Source organism: Protopterus annectens, chromosome 5.part1 (assembly GCF_019279795.1).
Source record: "Protopterus annectens isolate FY-2018-M chromosome 5.part1, PAN1.0, whole genome shotgun sequence".
NCBI classification, from domain to species: Eukaryota; Metazoa; Chordata; order Ceratodontiformes; family Protopteridae; genus Protopterus; species Protopterus annectens.
Genome location: NC_056736.1, coordinates 314,491,741 through 314,514,376, shown reverse-complemented (window position 1 = coordinate 314,514,376; position 22,636 = coordinate 314,491,741).

Below are 22,636 nucleotides of genomic sequence, written 5' to 3'. Positions count from 1 at the left end.
GACAGTTAATGAAGACAATCACTTCTACTAGAAAAAAGGCAGGAGAAAATCTTGCTAGCTTCTACACTTGACTTAAATTGTCTTCTCTGTCAACATGCAAAATAAGTAACAAGCCATGATTTAAAATGCCATTAAGTTCACTTGGACTGTATTTTGAATACCTTTTATGCACACTGCACTGGTGTACCTGTGCATGGCCTCACTGTGTATGAAGCAGTTTTGAATGGCAGCTTTGCAGCATTGCATTTTTCTTCTTTTTGGGGAAGTGTAGTGAATTAAAAAAAAAAGAAATGTATAACAAAAGAAATTGTAATTTAGTATGTACTTCAGTAACTGCTTCATGAAAACAAAGTTAAAAGTTTTGGAAAAGTTTACTTATAAGAAGAGGAGCACATTGCATCAGTGTATTGCCAGCCATCTTTGGAGACTGAGGATTGGGTGTGATCTGAGAATATTGGAGGACAGGGAGTAAAATTTGAGCTAAATTTGCCCTTATTTTGAATTTAAATTTTACTTTATTAGTGTATTACCTGTCTTATTGTTCTTAAAATGCATACTGATGCCAAAACCTTTTGATATATTAATGTTTTGACAATGTAAGAGTAATATTTAAAACAAAGTCCCTACATAACTAAGAACCAGTGTACATTATCCATGATAATCAAAATGATCACCTTTGCAGTAGCATAAGCTGTGTGGGTTTACCCCACCTGCACTGGTCAGCTTCCAAAAGCTTTAGGTGCCTTCCAGGTGCCCCTTCTGGCTGGAGAGCAGGTAGTACTCCTATGAAAAGCAGGAGTGTTGTCTAAAGACAACCACAAAGCATTCTATAGCTACGTCAAGAATCTAAATGGGAACACTCAGATCTGCTCTGAGTTACAGCATAATGGCACTAAATATACAGAACCAACTGATATTGCCAACATCCTAGCAGATAGGTTCAGTGCTAAGTTTACCCCCCTCTCACCGCCTAGAGGGCCCATCTTTATACTGGAAGAATGCAAAGTTCCTATAATCATGGCTGCACAAGTAAAAAACACACTCTCCAAAGCCAAGAACACAGCATCCATGGGGCCTGACAATATCCCAGGCTGCGTTCTACATGAACTACAGAATGAACTGGCACCCTACCTAAGTACCATGTTCAATCATAGCCTCACCTCAGGCTTTGTACCCACTGAATGGCGCACTGTGACAGTTATCCCACTCCACAAAGGGGGAGCCACGACGGACCCTGGGAACTACCGCCCCATTAGCCTGATGAGCCTGGTCTGCAAGGCCATGGAACGTATCATCATGGAACTCATAAACAAAGACATTGGTAATCTCCAAACTCTGGACCCTACTCAGTTTGGATTTGTAAAAGGCAGATCATGTCTCCTAAACCTGATTGACTTCTTTGAAGCAGTCACCAAAGCCATAGATGAGGGTAAAATGGTTCACACAGCTTATCTAGATCTCGCCAAGGCTTTTGACACCATCCCCCACTCTGGAATTATAGATAAGCTCACTAAACTTGGTATAAATCCCTATGTCACAAGATGGTTTGCCAACTGGCTCATGGACAGAACCCACGCTGTGAAAGTAGCGGATTCCAAATCCGACATCAGACCAGTGACAAGTGGTGTACCACAGTGTTCAGTCCTGGGTCCTCTCCTGTTTGGTATCTACTTCTCTGAAGTGCAGGCCAACACAGAAGGTCTTTGGCTAACAAAGTTTGCAGATGACTGCAAACTAGGAGCCATAATTGAAACTCCTAACGATGTGGACAAACTACAAAAGGGCCTCACTGAGACAGATACCTGGTGTCAAAGCCATGGCCTGAAGCTCAATGCCAAAAAGTGTATTGTCATCCCCTTTGGTAAAAACTCTGTACCCATGAACTACCACATAGCTGGTAGTCTACTTAATGTCAAAAATGTGATAAGAGACCTTGGGACACAGGTGGACAGTAGTCTCTCCTTTGATAATCACATCGCCACAGTGGTCAGGAAATCCTTCTCATGGCTCATCTCATCACAAAAGGATTCTCATCCAGAAAAAGAGGTCATTGTTCCCCTCTACTCATCACTCATTAGACCCATTATAGAGTACAACGCCCTTTTGGTATGTACCTCACAAGACATCTACAACAACTGGAAAGACCACAGAAATACCTCACAAAGAGGATTACTGGCCTCAAACAGATGCCCTATGCAGACTGTCTCAAAAAACTACAGCTTTACTCCATCGCATATCGCCTACTCAGGGGTGATCTCTGCCTAACATACAAAGCTATGTCAAACCCAGAGCTGTTGGACATGCTCCACTTAAAGAAATCCCAATCCCTCCGAGCTACACGCTCTAGGGACCTTAACCTTGTCACCACAATAAACAGAACATGCTGGAGGGATAGATTCCTGTCCCAGAGACTTCCCATACTCTGGAACAGACTACCTATCTATGTCAAACAGAGCTCCTCATTAGCACTCTTCAAGAAAAATCTTGATGATTGGATGGGAAATGGGACATTCACCCCGGGGATCACTTCTGTGGCTCTGCTCGACAGGGGCACAGGAAAATAATTTTCTTGGGTGGCAAAAGCCAGGGTACATTTTTTGGCTAGGCTTGTATGGGCCCTAGGGCAGATAGCCTAGTACCTACCTATGAACCTATGAGTGTACAAAACTTAAAAGCTGTTTTGCCACTGATACAGATACTTCTTTGGTGGTCTACCGGTCAGTCAGCTGTGATCTTCAAACTGGTCAGGTAAGTACTCTCTGGGTAAAGCTTTCCTTTCAAAATGCAGAATTTATATGGACAATTTCTATTTTTTTTCTCAAGAACTGTGTGTGTGTGTGTGTGTGTGTGTGTGTGTGTGTATGTGCACGTATGTGCGCGCACTTAGGAAATAAAGTTAAACTAACAAACATATATTTTATTTCTTATGTGTTCCATTACTTCGGTACATTTTTGTGAGGAAAAGTTTTATTTCTGATTAAAATCTATACTATATTTAGAATTTAGAATGTTCCAGAAAGGATATTGTGTTTGGGAGAATTGTCAATGTAATACTTACCTCAGAACCTCTAGTTCTTTCCCTTATATACTTAGTGGCACTTCAAGGCTGAACTACCTGCTCTTGCATCTTTCTTCTTGCCTTATCTATAGAGCAGCAACTGGTCTGTTTGATATTATTACCTTCCTCAGCATACAAGAAGAAAAGATTGTCTAAAGAGTCTTATAAGATGTTCCCAGCTCCTTTGTTGCCTCAGACATTGGTGGGTGACTATGCTGTGGCTGGTTGTTATTCCTCAGACCACCAATATTCTTCCACTGGTCATCTTGGTGTAGCATTTGTACCCATCAAAGACTGGGGGGGATAGCATGGTCCTCTGCAGATGTACAGAAGCACTGTGCAGGCCAGGGAGAACCAAATTTGTCACTGAGTGGAGAAGCGGCTAGTGAAGGGAATGTGTAAGCTGAGGAGAGTGTACCTTAGTGACCTGCTAGACTGGAGTTCACTGTGCTTAGTGAGAAAACCTTACAACCTGTCTCTATCACCATGGCTAGAGCTGGTCGACTGTTTTTTGCTAAGGAACTGATGGTTGCCTTTTCAACACCTAGTCAGTCTTCAGGCAGTCAGGAAGAAAAAAAGAATTCCTTTTCAATTTAACAAGGTTTTCCAGTCAGAAAGTAAAACTTTACAGAGGGAGGAGTGTACTTCTAAGGATACTACTCAGTCTGAGCTTTCAGATTCCTAAGAAAACACTCCTACAGACATCCCTAATGAAGAAATCTCCTTTTCAGAAATGTTAGATAAGTGATGTTTTTACAGTGGGATCAGAGCAAAGCCTCTAAGACTCAGAAAATGTATTATGATTTACTACAAGTGGTGCTGCGGTAGCATTGTCGCCTCACAGTAAGACGTTGTCCTGTTCGATTCTCAGCTAAAGCATCTCCTGTGTGGAGACATGCATGAATGGGCGTACCTTCGTTGAAGGTTGTGTGTCAGGGCTGGCAACTCGGCACATAAAAAAATCTACTTCCAATCATTAGTGGACCGGAGTTCCGCTGTGGTGACCCCTAACCGGGAAAAGCCGAAAGACACAAGACAGATGCCTAAAGGAACTTACATTCCTCGTGTTGACTGCTTTAGAGGATGTTTTTCTTACTGCAGCCAGTTTACCTGACAGACAACCGTTGTCTGCCAAAATATTTGATAGATTGTATAAGCTACACCAGTCACATAAGCTCTTCTTCTGTAATTCCAAGGCAGGCCCATTGATTATCCCCCTCTCTCTCTCTAAATCTGCTGCTGCCGAACAGGTTACTAGTTTTAATCCACTTCGCTCATATTAAGATGAGAAAACAATGGATAAGTTAGGAAGAATATGTACATTTCAAGTGCTTTAACTTTCAGGCTTTTAAATTGTCAAGTACATATGTTAAAGTTTGTGCTTGTGTCTTTTCAGAATATACAGAGCATTACCTGAAAGTTTTGATAAACCATTAAAATATGGTTCTATGGATCCATAAAAATGTAGATAGCGTTTTGCCAATTTAAAGTTTTTCTGCACTTAATTTAAGGACAGGTATAATGGATACACTATCATTCAAAAGGGGGACAGCTGTTGCATTTACCAGAATAATTCTTTACAGTCCAGTTTAGTCTCCCAACAGCCCAGCTACCAAGGACTGCTTTTAATTATGTCAATGATTTCAAATTCAAAAATGTTAAAACCTTCACAAACTTCAGAGTGTTTCAATAAGGCATTAGTTGAACTTTTATGCTTACTATCATATTTTTTCTTCATCTTAATTTCCTCTCAGTCCCCTCCCCCACACATAAAAACCTGGGCATGTAGCACATTTTGCAATTTATAGCACACCTTTACAAAACAATTACCATTTTTAAAAATATTTTCGTAACTGCTCTATGAATTACTTCTAGAAATCCCCCCCTCGTAAATATCCTTATAACAATTGTAGCACCCACATTTTCTAGTTCCAGGTAAATTGTTTTGTATTATTTAACTGGAGAAGGTTTTTATTGGTTAATCAACAGGATATGAGTTTACTTGGTCTGAATATACTTAATTTTAGTTTAAATTTGAGATTTTATATTAAAAAAGATGATTATATGTCGATTTTTCAGTTTACTGACATTTTCTATGGATTTTCAGAATTTAACTTAAACTACATTATGTTTTAAATAATGGTTGTTCCTTTAATGCTGAGATTGATTAATTACTTAATCAGGAACTATTTTAAGGGAATTGTGAGGATGTGTATTTTAGTTCTGATGGAATCTTGGTGAAGTGAAATGAAAATGATGTATTTTTATTTGGTGTTTATTTTTCTTGGTAGTTCAATAAACCTGTTATTGTGGGATGCAGTGTGGCTCCACTTCTGTTTGAATCTGATTGCACAAACTGATTTTGTTATTTGTTTTTGGTTTGTGTGCTTTATAACAACTTTTTCTGGTTACAATATTCTAAAGTATACTTATAATACCAATCACTCTTCTTTCAGAGCAGCTGTTTCTGGATAATTTTTGGTTGTCCGTTCACAGCAAGAGCCGGTTCGTGATTCTCCCAGCTGGCCTTCTGTGTGGAGTTTGCATGCATGTTCTCCTGTGTTTGTGGGTGGGTGTTCTCGGGTCTCCGGTTTCCTCCTCCCACATTCCAAAGACATCTGGAGTGTTTCTCCCTGGGCCTCTGCTGAAAAACAGGCTCTGTGGAACCTAGTCGGACATTCCCGGTCAACAAATGTTAAATAAAATAAATAAATAAATAAATACATTTTCTCGGCTACAATCTTAAAACATTCTAGAGGAAGTAAAATCTGAGATCTTGAGCTCTACTTTCGATAAAGATACTCTGTTTGCTCCTTCTGCAGTGACAGTGCTTAAGATAGTTGATGAAAAGGGGAAACTGATAAGTGACACAACTTTTTCAGGTGTCCTTTTGAAACCAAGTAAAAATTTTAACCCTTCCTTAGCCTCCTTTCCCAACAAACAGTTTAAATATCAATTGGTCAGTACTTGTGGAGGATAAACAGTGGGAAGGACCTTTTAACAGAAAGGGAAAGGCATAAAAATCAAGGAATGCCTTCCCAGTCAGCATGACTATCAACCTGTTCTGGCCCCACTACCCTAGCAACAATGCCATCTACCTTAGACTTCAACTGCCCTTTTGGCATAAGATAGTCTCAGGCTGTTGTGATTTGAGGGTTATCCAACAAAGGTATTCCTGGCAATGGGAATCCCCCCTCAGTTCCTGGAAAATCCCTCTTGATCAAGAAATCATATTTCTCTATTTCCTCCCAATGTGCACAACATGATGTCCCAGGGGATAATAAAGCAAGTGTCGTGCCCTTCAGTCTTCAAAGATTTTTTTCTGTTCTCCAAACCAGAAGAATCCTGGAGATCAGTGCTGGATCCTTTGGCTTTAATCTTACATGTCAAGATTTCCAAGTTCAAGATGGTATCACTTTAGAATCTTGTACCACTGATCTTAATCCTAGGTAAGGCTAGATCTAAAGGACATCTATTACTACATTCCTATTGCCAAACAGAGTAGACATTTTTAAGATTTGCTGAATCTGATGTAGATTATCAGTTCTCTAGTTTACCCTTTGGACTCTCCATGTCACCAAGGGTATGTACAAAATGTCTACCTGCAGTCATTGTTCATTGCAGACTCCAAGTCATGCACATTTTCACATATTTGGATGATTGCCTTATCTTTGCAGACTCTTTCTAGCTGTCAAGAGTCTCTAAAAGTGTCCTGGAATTTCTTCTCACCCTGAGATTTTAAATCAGCTGGCAGAAGTCTTTTTTTATCCCTTCTCACAAAATGGTATTACTCGGATGTTTGCTGGGCTCGACTGAGTGAAACGCTTTTCTTCCTCCAGAAATGTACTAACAGTTTTTCCCAAGTTTCTACAACCTAAATCAAATATCTGCGAGGAAGTTTCTCAGGATTCTGAGGTACATGGTATCAATGATCATCATGCTACCATTTTCCAGATTACACATGAGGAAAATACGATGACACCTCAGATCAATCTGAAGTCAGCATCTACATCCTTTGACATTTCAGATTCCAGTGCAGGGATTGTGAAGAGGAAGACTGGATGGTGAGTAGATCAGATAGCTTGCTATCGATGTCATCCATTTCCCTTAGATTCCCACTTCAGTCATTTACAGCAGATGCCTCAGGTCTGGAATGGGGGGCTCTTTAGGATCCCTAGGTTGACAGAAGCACGTAAATATCAATGAGAAATTATAGGATGAAATTGGAGAACAGGAAAATCATGTAACCATGAAGGATGTCTATGAAAACTGGGCTGAATGGTGGATTGAACTTAAAAAGGAAGTATAAAAAGTGTTTTTTTAACGGCAGGGTGATGTAAGAAAGAAAAAGAAAGTGAAGTATGGGAAATGTATAAAATGTATTAGATAATTTCAAGACTAATACAAAAGAGTATAATGATATGAAAAAGGAAGTATATAACAGAAATCAAGAAAAATGAAGGCATCACTAGACAGAGTTATTATTTACAAGGGAGAAGGGAGGAGGTATCTGCATATTTGGGTGAAATACTAAATGAGGATATTAGTATAATGAGGGAAATGAAAAGTAACTTTCCAAAAATTATTAGATTTTAAATTATATAGCAATTGAAAAAAAAAATCCCATCCTTAGGAACAAAACCAATGAAATACAAATTTAAGGTGAGTATTCTGGAAACTGTAATAAAGACTATGATCTTCCAAATGATAAGCATAAATCAGAGTTCACTAACATTTTCTGATTTTAAAGCCGGTTTCCAGATGGAGGACCCACATCTCTAGAGAAAGTCATAAATGTTTGATTTGTACACTAAATCGATGTACTGCTGCCTCCTCCCAGCATACTGTAAGTAAATGAGTATGTGTGTTATGCATCCTAAATGTGGGATTAAAGGAGCAACATGTGTACCATCTGAAGCTTTTAGTTTGCTGGCTATTAATATGACAAGCACCCATCGCTGTGGCCACCATTGTTTTATTTTCTGGATCACTTGCACCTTCATATTTGCATGTGTAAAGCTGGAATGTTTAATGTTCTTCTGTTGGGAAATGTTAGCCCTTTAAATATTAACTTGCACAACATGGCTTGCATGGTGTATACCTGGCTACACTCATAAACATTTGCTCTATTTATTGGTCTCAGGTTTACATCTTAGGAATTTTTTCAGTATTTTGATCAGCACCTTTATTAAAATGATAATAACCACCTCATGAATGCATGATCACTTTTCACATACAGGCTACAGTGATTTATTTACAGTCCACAAAGATGAATTTGCATTCATCAAACAAAATATTTTTTTTATTATAAATATATTATATAATAATTATATATAATGCTTGTAGATCTTTACTACTTTTGTTCATGAGTTATGGCCGTAACAAGAGTGTGATGATATTTTCACACAGCATATTACAGACCAGAGCATTTATAAGTCACCATTTATTTTCGCAGCTGCCTGCCCTGCAGAGTTTTCAGTATTATATCATTAGTTCGAGTATTTTTAACTTCATCTTCACCCCTGAAGTGCAACTCTGTATTTAGAACCAACAATCACTGATTCATACTTGTTGGCATTAGATAACCTGGACTATAATGCATGCTATTCAGAGTGAACGATTTGTTTTATCGTCACATTTCTGTGCCTTTAACACTGGTGTTATTTAAGCATGAAAAGGTCATAATGCATGCAGTCAGCTGTATGGCACTCTTATTCATTAACTTCTGTTTACAAATTTTTCCTACTGTCTAGCAAGACTACAGTCTGACTTTAATTTTATTTATTTTATTTTATTTATTTTACATTTGTTAACCGGGCTAGTCCAACTGGATACATGTCCATTTTCAGTGGAGGCCCGAGGAGAAAAGCTCCGCTATCTACTACATGGTAACAAAAATATATACAAAATACACAAGGCATTTAAACCACAAATACACAAGGCATTTAAACCATCATTTCAGGATGTTAAGAAAAAGGTGATAGAGAGACAGAGACGTTACTTAAGTACAGGTGTGCATAATGTGTGACAGAATTAATTAAAAAAAAAATTGAAGAAATAGAGTTGGGAGAAAGTGAAAAGGATGCAGGAGAAGGGAGAGGTAAAAAGATCAGCTAGGGTTTTGAATTTTAGGGTTAAGAATTTTGAAGATTCTTGAAAGCATATATTAATGAAATGGATAAAAACTGATGAAATATAATGTGTATCATTTTTGTAGCCAATGGACTCCTGATTAAACAGAGTCAGCTTAGCAAAACCAGTCTGAATTTACTTTAAATTCATTTTATTTATCTGTATTTGTTAACTGGGCATGAGCAGTGATTCACATGGAGCTTTTTCATACTCATCCCAGGAGCACTGTATGGTTAAGTGTCTCACTCTGAGTAACATGGTAGGCAATTGGAGGCTGTGGGAATCAAACGCTTGATACAGGAAGCAGTTCATTAACAGCTCATAGTTTATATACAAGAGCTCCTACAAGGAAACATTGTACTTATACAGAAGTATACATAATCATGTTTGTAAACAGGACGATTTGTTTCATAATCACCATATTCTAATTTTTGTAAAACATTGTAAACAATAACTACATATGGCAGTTTATATGTAACTTGACAGTTCATTTGGCTTTTATAAGAATGGTGCAGTTTACAATAAGAAAACTTATTTAAAGTAGCATTTCTGCAAAACTGCAACATACTTATGAAGCAGCATCTATTATTCTGAACAGTATGCAGATGGTGTAAGACATGGTACAATCTCTCATTTGAAGGGCTTCCCTACTGAGAAAAATATTTTTTCTCTACTCTTAATGGAAACTTTAGTTTTTCAGAGTCACTTTAGGTGAAATATACATTTATTATTCAACACAGTATCTCATCCAATAAACCAAGAACAATATATCACAGCCAAATTTGACAAACCTTAACATGACAAAGCTCCTGCATAGAAATTATTGTTTCTTGATTGGAACAGTATTTGCAAATTTACCCAAAAGTAAAAGTTTTCTTGCAGCAGGCATTGTTCCCCCCTTATGAAGGATGGCAGTCTACCCTAGCACATCTAAGAGAGTCTCCAGCAACGATATATACAAATTGCTTTGTTATAGCCAGAATTCATACACATCATATCATATAAACAAAGCAGACTGAGCTGGGATACAGTATGGAATTAGTGAAGTTGCACATGGATGGCATTACATGCACTGTATGCATTTCTGTGATGTATATATTAACTACACTTTCTCTGGATCACACCTTCCATGCATTCAGGCTTAACTGAGCTACTGATATAATATGAAGAATCTGTCTAAACCGACACAGCTAAAAGAATATCACCTGGTTCACAAATTTGCAGTTTTGTAAAAAAACACTACTGCACACAGTTAAGCATTACTGCACTGCTAGATGCTGAGTTAGCTTCATTATGAGCAACAGACTTTTCATCCTCTAGCACGAATACCTAGTAGTTAAGAATATGTATTTACACAGTGTATGTTGCAGTCAATCATATGCTTCACTGCACACCACATTTTGAAGGTGTATAGTTCCAGAAACTAATGCCGATGCTTTTTCAAATATATTTGATGAGTTATATTTGAAGTACACATTTCTATCATAACAGACCTGTTTAAAACATCAAAAGGCTTGAAGTATCTTTTGCTACAATTGTTTTGCCTTCCTGTACAACTTGCTTAATGTTTTATAGATTAATTATAAACTAAAATGAGGCTAAACTAGAATAAGTAATTTGCAGAATAAATTAGACCATTACAATAGCAACAATGAGAATAGACTTTAATATAGCTCATGCCCAATCAGTTCAAGATATCTAAGATATAGTGCATTTATTATTATATACTCTTACTATTTTACTATCTGTTCATATCAAATTTCCATATGTAAATCAATTGTTTGCATCTTAGAACTTTCTGTGGTCGGCCACAGTGATGCAGTGGTTAACATTGTCACTTCACAGCAAGAGGTTCTCCAGTTTGATTCTTGGCTGGAACACTTTCTGTGTTGAGTCTGCATGTCCTCCCTGCAGCTGAATGAGTTTTAAAGGCATGCAGGTAGGTTCATGTGTGTATATGTGTGTGCCTTTTGTGAAGGTTGGGTGCCAGGCTGGCAATATGATCCTGTAAAAACACCACTGCCAATCAATCTGCGGACCAGTGATCCACTGTGGTGACCCCTAAATGGGAAAAGCTGAAAGAGAATACTTTGTTTGCATATCAGAGCTTTTGCCTGTAATTTATTTACATTTGTTAATATGTAGAAACTTTAGCAGATGTTTATGTTTTATCACTTAAATATCCTTATTTACTACAAAAGATCTTAATTTATTATAAAATTGCTTCGCCAATAAAAAGATTTTTAACACATAATTTTTTCTGTCAAATGGGCTTCTCCTCAAAGTTCCCAGGGGCTGTATGGCATAATCTTGAGGGAATCGATGTATAAATAAAACATCAAAAATCAAAACTTATTCTAACAAAGTGTTTTCATGAGGATGTGGGTGGGTGGTGGTATGGTGGGAGGGCTCTACCCTTACGATGGGAAACTATATCTCTTGCTGATCTGATACTCATATATGGCAATTAGTAGAGAATTTGCTTAGATACCACAATCTCAGTATTAAAATACATATTACGGAAAATATCGATTTTAATTGCACTTTTGAGTGTCCCTTATTAGTGTCTTTAATTTTGCCCCACACATCTTTTATTGGAGGTGTTTAGGTGAAATGGCAGTGGAGTTTTTAACCAGATTGTTTAATGAAATCTTGGAAAGTGAGAGGATGCCTGAGGAATGGAGAAAAAGTGTTTTGGTACCGATTTTTAAGAATAAGGGTGATGTGCAGAGCTGTAGTAACTACAGAGGGATTAAATTGATCAGTCACAGCTTGAAGTTGTGGGAAAGAGTAGTGGAAGCTAGGTTAAGAAGGGACGTGATGATTAGTGAACAGCAGTATGGGTTCATGCCAGGAAAGAGCACTACAGATGTGATGTTTGCTCTGAGAGTGTTGAGGGAGAAGTACAGAGAATGTCAGAAGGAGTTGCATTGTGTTTTTGTAGACTTAGAGAAAGCATATGACAGGGTGCCTAGAGAGGAGTTGTGGTATTGTATGAGGAAGTCAGGAGTGTCAGAGAAGTATGTAGGAGTGGTACAGGATATGTACGAGGGTAATGTGACATCGGTGAGGTCTGTGGTGGGAGTGATGGATGCGTTTAAGGTGGAGGTGGGGTTACATCAAGGATCAGTTCTGAGCCTTTTCTTATTTGCAATGGTGATGGACAGGTTAACAGATGAGATCAGACAGGAGTCCCCATGGCCTATGATGTTTGCAGATAACATTGTGATCTGTAGTGAAAGTAGGGAACAGGTGGAGGAGACCATGGAGAGATGGAGATATGCTCTAGAGATGGAGATATGCTCTAGAGAGAAGAGGAATGAAGGTCAGCAGGACTAAGACAGAATATATGTGTGTGAATGAGAGGGAGGATAGAAGAATGGTGAGGATGCAAGGAGTAGAGGTGGCGAAGGTGGATGAGTTTAAATACTTGGGGTCAATAGTTCAGAGTAAAGGTGAGTGTGGAAGAGAGGTGAAGAAGTGAGTATAGGCAGGATGGAGTGGGTGGAGAAGACTGTCAGGAGTGATTTGTGACAGACGGGTACCTGTAAGAGTGAAAGGAAAGGTCTACAAGACAGTAGTGAGACCAGCTATGTTATATGGGTTGGAGACAGTGGCATTGACAAAAAGGCAGGAGTTTGAGCCGGATGTGGCAGAGTTAAAATGTTAAGATTTGCACTGGGTGTGATGAGGGTGGACAGGATTAGGAATAAGTATATTAGAGGGTCAGCCCAGGTTGGAAGGTTTGGAGACAAAACCAGAGAGGCAAGATTACGTTGGTTTGGACATGTGCTGAGGAGGGATGCGGAGTATATTGGGAAAAAGATGCTAAGGATGAAGCTACCAGGTAACAGGAAAAGAGGAAGGCCTAAGATAAGGTTTATGGATGTGGTGAGAGAGGACATGCAGGTGGTTGGTGTGACAGAGCAAGATGCAGAGGAGAGGAAGAAATGGAAACAGGTGATCCGCTATGGCAATCCTTAACGGGAACAGCCAAAAGAAGATGATGATCTTTCATTGTCCCCTGCCATTACACTGTAACTTATCCCACCACTGAGCTTTCTGTTTTTGAGCATCATTCATACCAGTCATACTTGAAACATAATTTATCATCTCTTTTCTATCAAATTTTATTTTTATATGCTGTGACTCAGTACATCTCATAGAATATCTGTAGATATGATATGGTACAAAATATCGGCCAAGTGACTGCCAGTTTTTGAGAACACACTACATAGAGCTCTTGCCTTACTAAATTACATAATTTGAAGATATATATTGCATTTATTTATTTATTAATTACACCAAACCATATTTCAGATAACTGCATGTATACTTCTTTTATTCGTAATGTCCGAATAATTTTATTAATAATAGATTAATTAATATTATTTTAGCATTTTAAAAGTACTTCATTAACTTAGCTAGATGCTACAAATAAAAAAATAATGAAGGACAATTTGCTAGAAAAACTGCAAAACGACTTCAGATATTTTAAAAATGTAAGGAACTGTGAAACAAATGCCAAATCTGGCAAGGAAAAGAAACGTGTAATAAAATATAAAAACAAAAACAACCCATCCACTTTCTGAAGCATGTAAATAAAATGCTAGGTAACATAAGACTACTGGATTATATACTCTAATCTTACTATTTGATAAAGATGCAACAAATGCTTTCATCAATCAGATGTAATGAGATATTCCCCCGGATTCAGTAACCTTCCATGCAGGACTAGCTTAGTCCTGCATGGAAGCGACCGTTTAGGAGCAGCATGGCAGCGTGCCATGCATATTAATGAAGGCGTGCTGCCTGAGCTCCTAAATGGACATGGAGCATGGATGAGTGCAGCGTCATGTCTGAGAGCAGAGCTCTCACAATATACATTCCCCTGCAATCAAGAACAGCAGTTTAGCTATAACAATGAGCTATACCACTCATAGGAGGTTGCATACCCCAAGCAGCACCCCCCCAAGTTTATAAGAGCAATAGTTAAAATATAATAATATAAACAAGTTAATCTTTTTATCAAACAGATAAAATTTAGCCGTAGGTGCACAGATTTGCCCATTGCTTAGCTACATATACTGCAGCTTAAATGGCGCAAGAAGATAAATATCAAGATATATACAAATGAAGCAGTACTGCAATATTGTAATGGTCAAAGCATTCCCCTTACGAGCAGCCATTCCCAGTTTGAGTCTCACTCCAGTACATTCCATTTTCCATGTCAAATCACTTTATGAACAATATTTTTGTTGCATAACCTACTAAATAACATATATTTGTGAACTGGAGTACTGCATTAAATGCAGATGTGAGGTGTCATTGTAATAATGTTATAAAATCCACAGATAAACACAAGTGCCCCATACAGTATATGTACACATGAATCAGGGATACAAATCAAAGGTATAATGTGTAATGAATGATAAATCCATAGAGTGCCCAAATCCACCACCTTCCCAAGACTAAATTAGTGCGGGGGTAAGCGGGAATAAGCATTATTAAGCAGTAGTAAGTGGGAGTAAGCATATTTAAGCAGTAGTAAGTGAGTTTAAGCCTGTTTGCATGGGGGTAAGCAATGTACACATAGGTTAAGCAATATTGAAGCTAACTCTCTGTAAGCATATATAACTGGAAGTTAGCATTGTTTACCGTCAGGCAAACCCATGCAAACCTGCTTAGAATTGCTTAAAAGTGCCTTACTCACTTTGTATGCAACAGCTGCTGTTCTGTCCAGCAACAAAATAAACAGCCCTTGGAGGTCTTGAGCCCAGGACCCTGTACACTATAGTCACAGTAGTTAACCAGTAAGCCATCACAACAGTACATATGACTGAGGTATCACCAAACGGATCCTCACTATAGGAATATTAAACTTAACATGTGAAAGAAATCTATATACAGTTTTATGTTGTATAAACTACTACATAACATAAATATGTGAACTGGAGTACTGCATTAAGTCCAGATGTGAGGTGTCATTGTAATAAAGTGTTGAAATCCTCTAATAAACACAAGGACCCCATACAGTGTACGTATACATGAATCATGGATATCAAACGCATATATAACATGTAATGAATAATAAATAAATGCCAAACAGCAAATAGTGTGCAAATTAAAAATTAAGCAATGCTAAGCTTTGCACAGCCCTGCATACTAGGTGTAAACAATGTGTAGGCCAGCTAAATCAGTTTGCCCATTGGTATACCCCTTTAATCAATGCCAACCTTAGTTAAGCAGGTTTGCCCATAGCTTAGCATTTTCAAAACCATCCAATGATGGCAAAGTGAAGGAAATCAGCCCTTTTTAAACCCAAACAGGTGGAAATACATCAAACAACTGGTTGCAGCTTCCTCCTGTAGGCACTATGACCGGTATGGGAGAGGGAGTTCACTTTCGGGCACAGCACTGGGCATCCAGGAGTCCAAAGTCATGGCAGGACTCCTTGTTAAAGACCATGACCAGAGACTGCTGCAAGGCCTGTACCAGGGTTCCCAATATAAAGCGGAAGGCTGGGACAATCTTGCTCATGACCTCACCAGTGCCACTGGCATACCTCGAACTGGTGAGCAGGTCAGGCATCACTATGCTGACCTGAAGCAGAGAAAAAGGGAGCTCTTGGATCAGTGGGTCAAAGAGGCTAGGCAGACAGGGGTTGTCCCAGACGTGTGTAAGTATCAGTCCAATACCTGTTTAATAATTGCCAACTCATGTATATTATGGATAAGTATGGCTAAATATTCCTCTTATGTCTTTGACAGTGGCAGACGACCGGGCTGTGAACCGGGAAGCTCATGCCTGTAGATTGCAGAGGTTGCATCGTGAGGCAGGTTAGTAATACTCTTGCATGTACTGTCATAAGAAATAAATCTAAAAGTAGTAGAAACTTACTTGCCAGTATAAAACCTGCATTGTTTAAGTCATGTACTGAATACACCAGACAATATGGCAGGAAGAGTTCAAGGCTCCAGAGAGCACCCCTGCAGTACTAGGCTACAACTCTTACCACACTTTTCGGCCACCAAACCAAGACCAAAACAGTAAAGGTGGAGGAGTATCAATATTCACCAAGGATATTCACACCACCAGGCTAGGTGCCTAACACAATGCATCTGAAATTCTCCAGGTGCAACTAACACTGGGTAAGACTCCAATCCGAATTGTAGCTTGCTGCAGATCCCCCACCATACCCCAAGATTCTCACTACACCTTTCTAAACATACTGGAAAATATTAAGATAGAACCAAACACCCTAATACTGAGTGATTTTAACTACCCTGCCATTAACTGGGAAACTACTCATGTGCCAACACCTTTGCCCAACAGTTCTTGGAATTCAGAAATTCCAACGCCCTGGATCAACTAATCCATAGTCCCACCAGGGGCTCCAATATCCTAGACCTGGTCATTACCAACATGGAAAATCGATGCTCCACACCTATGGTCACCCCCTCGTTAGTCAGGTCTGACCATAAGCTAATCACCCTTAACATCCACATCCCACCCCCACACCCCCAGTAAGAAAACCTCCATAAAAAACTTCTCCAAATCCAACTTCATGCTACTCAAGTCAGAAGTGACAAACTTCATGACACCAATGCAGACGGGAACTGAAAGTTCTACTGCTGAATCCTACACTAAGGCACTGTATGAGCACATCCACTCATGCATGAATCGTGCCATCCCAAATAGAACCAAGATGCTCTCATCCAAAAAAAGGAAGCCAATCTGGTGGTCCCCTGCCATAAACAAACTTTACAACAAAAGGAAGAAACTGTTGCAGAAAAGAGGAAAATCCCAGGATGCAAAAAACTCCTTTACCAGCCTCAGTAAGAAACTGAGATCCCTCATAAAATCCTCCAAAACTAGTTACGAAAATAAAATTGCCAAATATTCCAAAGACAACCACAAGGCATTCTAAAACTATGTCAAGAATCTAAATGGCAATACTCAGATCTGCTCTGAGCTACTACAGAATGGCATTAAATATACTGATCCCAAGAATATTGCCAATATCCTGCCAGATCAATTCAGTGCCAACTTCACCCCCCTCTCACCCCCTAAATGACCCATCTCAATACCGGAAGATTGTCAAATTCCAGTAACAACGGCCACACAGGTAAAAAAATGCACTCTCCAAAGCTAAGAATACAGCATCCATGGGACCAGATGGCATCCCGGGATGTGTACTATATGAACTACAATATGAACTGGCACCTCACCTAAATGTCATGTTTAATCATAGCCTTATCTCAGGTTTCATGCCCACTGAGTGGCGCAGAGCTACAGTTATCCCACTCCACAAGAGGGGATCCACCTTGGATCCTGGAAACTACCATCCCATCAGTCTGACGAGCCTTATCTGCAAGGCCATGGAGCGTATTATCATGGAACTTATAAACAACGACATTGGCAACCTTCAAACATTGGACCCCACCCAGTTTGGGTTTGTGAAGGGCCGATCTTGTCTCCTGAACCTGATTGACTTCTTTGAATCAGTCTCCAGAGCCATGGACAAGGGTAAGGTGGTCCACACAGCCTATCTAGACCTTGCCAAGGCCTTTGACACCATTCCCCACTCTGGAATCATAGATAAATTTACTAAGCTGGGTATTAATCCCTATGTCACCCAATGGGTTGCTAACTGGCTTACTGATAGATAGATAAAAGTAGCCGACTCCAAATCCAGCTCCAGACAAGTGACAAGTGGAGTACCTCAGGGTTCAGTCCTGGGGCCACTCTTGTTTGACATCTACTTCTCTGAAGTACAGGCCAACACTAAGGGATTCTGGCTAACAAAGTTCGCAGATGACTGCAAACTGGGAGCCATTATTGAATCCCCAAATTATGTGGATACTCTACAAAAGGGCCTTACAGAAACAGATGCTTGGTGCCAGAGCCATGGGCTCAATCTCAATGCCAAGAAATGTATAGTTATCCCCTTTGGGAAAAAACATGTATCTGTGAATTACCATATAGGTGGCAGTACATTAAACACCGAAAGTGTGATAAGAGTCTTAGGGACACAGGTGGACAGTGGTCTCACCTTCGATAACCACATCGCCACAACAGACAGGAAATCCTTCTATGTGGCACATGACATCACTAAGGGATTTTCATCCAGAAAAAAGAGGTCATTGTCCCACTGTACCCATCCCTCATTAGACCCATTATAGAATACAATGCCCCGTTTGGTATGTACCTCTCAAGACATCTGCAACAACAGGAAAGGCCACAGAAATACCTCACTAAAAGAATCACAGGCCTAAAGCAGATGCCCTACACTGACCACCTTAAAAAAACTCCAGCTATACTCTGTTGCATATCGTCTACTCTGAGGCGATCTCTACTTAACATATAAGGCCATGTCAAACCCAGAGCTGTTGGACATGCTACACTTAAAAAAATCCCAAACCCTCAGAGCCACACGCTCCAGGGATCTAAACCTTGTCATCACAATAAACAAAACATGCTGGAGGGATAGGTTCCTGACCCAGAGACTCCCATACTCTGGAATAGATTGCCCATACATGTCAAGCAGAGTGCCTCTTTGGCCCTCTTCAAAAGGAACCTTGACGATTGGATGGGAGAAAGGAAATTCACCCCGGGGACCACGTCGGTCGCCCTGCTAGACAGGGGTCCAAGGAAGTAAATAGTGTGGGAAGAAATAGCCAGGGAATTGTTATGGCTAGGCTTGTATAGGCCCTAGGGCTGATAGCCTAGTACCAACCTATAAACCTATATAGGTTGTATGTAAATAAAAGGTTAACAGTCTGACAATAAAGGTCTAACTGCTGGACTGCCTGTGTTTACTCTGGTATCTTATGGTAATGTAGTGTTGCAATCTCTCAAATAGTACTATTGTATTAAGCACTGTTACCCACACTGTGCTACATAAATAAAATGTGCAGGAATGTCTGTATCTGACTGTTGTAATCACAAGAGGTCATATTGTACAAGTGAGAGAGACTTAGACAGAAAACAGTAAAAAGATAGACAACATGACCCAAATAGCACACTCAACTGAGATGTGAACTGTTGTATTTTAGCACACATAGCCATGGTTCAAATCCTGGGAGCGGTAGTAAGCTGTATGCAGAATCATACCCCACAACTGTACAGATATGTCCAGAATGTCCAGTTAATTGGCCCATATCTGCTGCCTGTCCCCCTGTCCCCCTGGCAAATCAGTGGGATGATCCCAGACGTTTAGGCAGCAAATAATGACATACAACTGATTGTCAGACATCTATAAGAACAAACCTGTCACTCTAGCAACACCCCAAAATGTTATGAGAGTAATTAGCAAAGTATGTCCCATCTCCACCCCTATGTTATGAAGCTGTGACCAGAGTGTGTGCAGTAAGAGTGAGATGTATGTGCATAATAATAATGTGGAATCTGGTAATATGTGTGGCAACAGTCAGGAAGTGCTAACAAACATTCCCCCACAGGTCTGTCAGATATGAAAACTGTGCCTAGAAATAAAAGATTGCAATCCTGGATTGGTACTGCTTACTCTGGTATTGTATGGCATTGTTAGTGTTGCAGTTGCTCTGAATAATAAGGTATTACTCATCACTGTCATCCACACTGTGCTGTATAATAAAACTGTCTAGGGAACCCTGTATAAGAGTGTTGTAATTACAAGGTTAGACTGTAAAACCACGGGAGACTTATAGACAGAAATCAGAGAAGATATACACAGCAATATCTATATAGCACACTCAACGGTGATGTACACAGTTTTATTTTTAGCAGACACAGCCATAGTTCGAATCCTGGGAGTGGTAGTAAGCCGTATGCAGAATCATACCCCACAAGTGTACAGATCTGTACAGAATGTCCAGTTAATTGGGCCATATCTGCTGGCTGTTACCCTGTCCCCCTGGCATATCAGCATGCTAATCTTTGACATGTAGGCAGCATTTAATGTCATATAACTGACTGTCAGGCCTGTACATATTTAGAAAATGTCTATGAAAACAAACCTGTCATTGTACAACTCACCAAAGGTTTATGAGGGCAATAGTAAAAATATGTCTCGGTTTCACCTGCATGTTGTCAACACATGCCCAGAGTGTGTGCAATAAGAGATGGAGAGGTATGTGCATAGCATCAACCTGGAATCTGAGAATATGTGTAAAAACAGTCAAGTAGTGTTAACAAACAATACCTCCACAGGTATACCAGATAAGAGGTATATACTGCAGGTAAAACTCAGTTAATGTATATAGTTGTCTACATCCATACCACTGTCCAAACTAAGGCCATAGGGTAGTGTAATAATACCTGTAAGGTACAGATCACAGCACTGACTAGGAAAGTAATGAGAACTACAGGGATATACAAGTTGGTAATTGACATCTTTCTCTCACCCCCACCATATCTGCAACAATAAACTAAATACACAACTCAATCAGTATGTGCACTATTAAATCTACTGTTGGGACATATGTCCTATAGTTTGATAAATATTTAAATTTGTTTCTATACATGTGCCATGTTGAAATACTTCCACATCGGTGGCATGCTGCCATCAATGTACCTGCATGCTGTTGTAATGGCCACTGTGGTTCCATATATGCATCTGTTCTGTTTGGTATGCAGCTGTTCCATATCTGGTGTTTCGGTTTAATGGGAATATCTATGCATACTGTTATACCTAATCCTGGAATGTGTTGACTATTACTAACCCACATATGTTGTAAAATTGAAACACCATAGCACATTTGGTACGGCCGGTCCCAGAAGACCCACCTCTCCCACCTAATCTGGCCATGTCACCAGGCACCAGCATGTCTGGGGCCCACCCCAGGACCTCCTCATCTGCTGGTCCTGCACCACCTTCAGGTGGAACCGCCTCAGGGGATGGGGCTCACCCCCCCGGGAGTGGGCATGAACAGGACACTGTCACCTGTCGCCAGGTCCGGGGTCTGGTGCTTAGCAAGCTCCGCCGGGAGTTTGGAGATCTGCTACGCCAGCTTGAGGGCCACATGGTGCAACTAGAGGGTCAACCTGGCCCTCCTACTCAGCCCCCCAGCACAGCCACCTTCAGGACCGTGAAGGTGCAGTGGTGACTGCCCATGGGTGAGGACCTCAGTCCCACTGTTTCCACTAGGGGAATCATGGGCTTCCGACTTCCAAGCACCCCTCCCCCTCCAAGGTGTTTACCTCCCACATGTGTCATATACCACCCTTGTATGCTGTCTTGTCTGTTACCCTACCCAACCTACATCCCCAAATAAACCTACTATCCCTCCCCAACATCCCACTCTCACCTTAAAAAAAAGGGCAATCTGTTCACCCAAAAAAAATCTTGCCCTATACATAGCTGTCCATTTCACACACATGTCCACTGGACACATGTAATCTGGTCTAATTGGCTTCACAACATATTATTGTTGTCCTTATCCCTCTCTCAGGGGTATGAGTGTCCGAATCTACCTCCAAATCAGTGTATATGTACAGCTGTTGCTGTAGACGAAATCGGCAGCTATGGACCTTCCCTACACCCGTCCTGCACATCCCTAGCTTTTTTCCCTACAGTCTTTTCCTCTTTGTGCCACTTTTTCACCACTTTCCTATCAAATCTTTTTCATTTCTTTTAAAGAAATTAGCATGGGGGTAAGTGGAAGTAAGCACTTTTAAGCAGCAGTAAGCAGGTTTAAGCTTGTTTGCGTGGAGGTAAGCAATGCCTACACAGGTTAAGCAACTGAGAAGCTAAATCAATATAAGAAACTGTAACTAGAAGTTAGCATTGCTTACCTCCACGCAAACCCACACAAACCCGCTTACAACTACTTAAAAGTCCCTTAATCACTCTGTATCCAACAACCCTTGTTCTGCCCAGCAACAAAATAAACAGCATTTGCAAGGATCAAACCCAGGACCCTACACACCATAGCCAAATGGATTTACCAGTAAGCCATGTCAGATATACATAAACCTGATGTTTTCATAAACATATCATCCAGCGCAGTCATTCAACAGTACAGGAAATGTATTTATATATGTAGATGTATGTGTGTGTGTGTGTGTGTGTGTGTGTGTGTGTGTGTGTGTGTGTGTGTGTGTGTGTGTGTGTGTGTGTGTGTGTGTATATATATATATATATATATATATATATATATATATGTAAATATATCTCTCTCTCTCTCTCTCTCTATATATATATATATATATACACACATCTATAGATATATATGTCTATATATATGTAAATATATATATATATATATATATATATATATGTGTATATATATATATATATATATATATATATATATATATATATATATATATATATATATATATACAACTGTATACATCTATAGATATATGTCTACATATATATATATATATATATATATATATATATATATATATATATACATATATATAGATTTATATGTAACTGCACACACTCACACATAG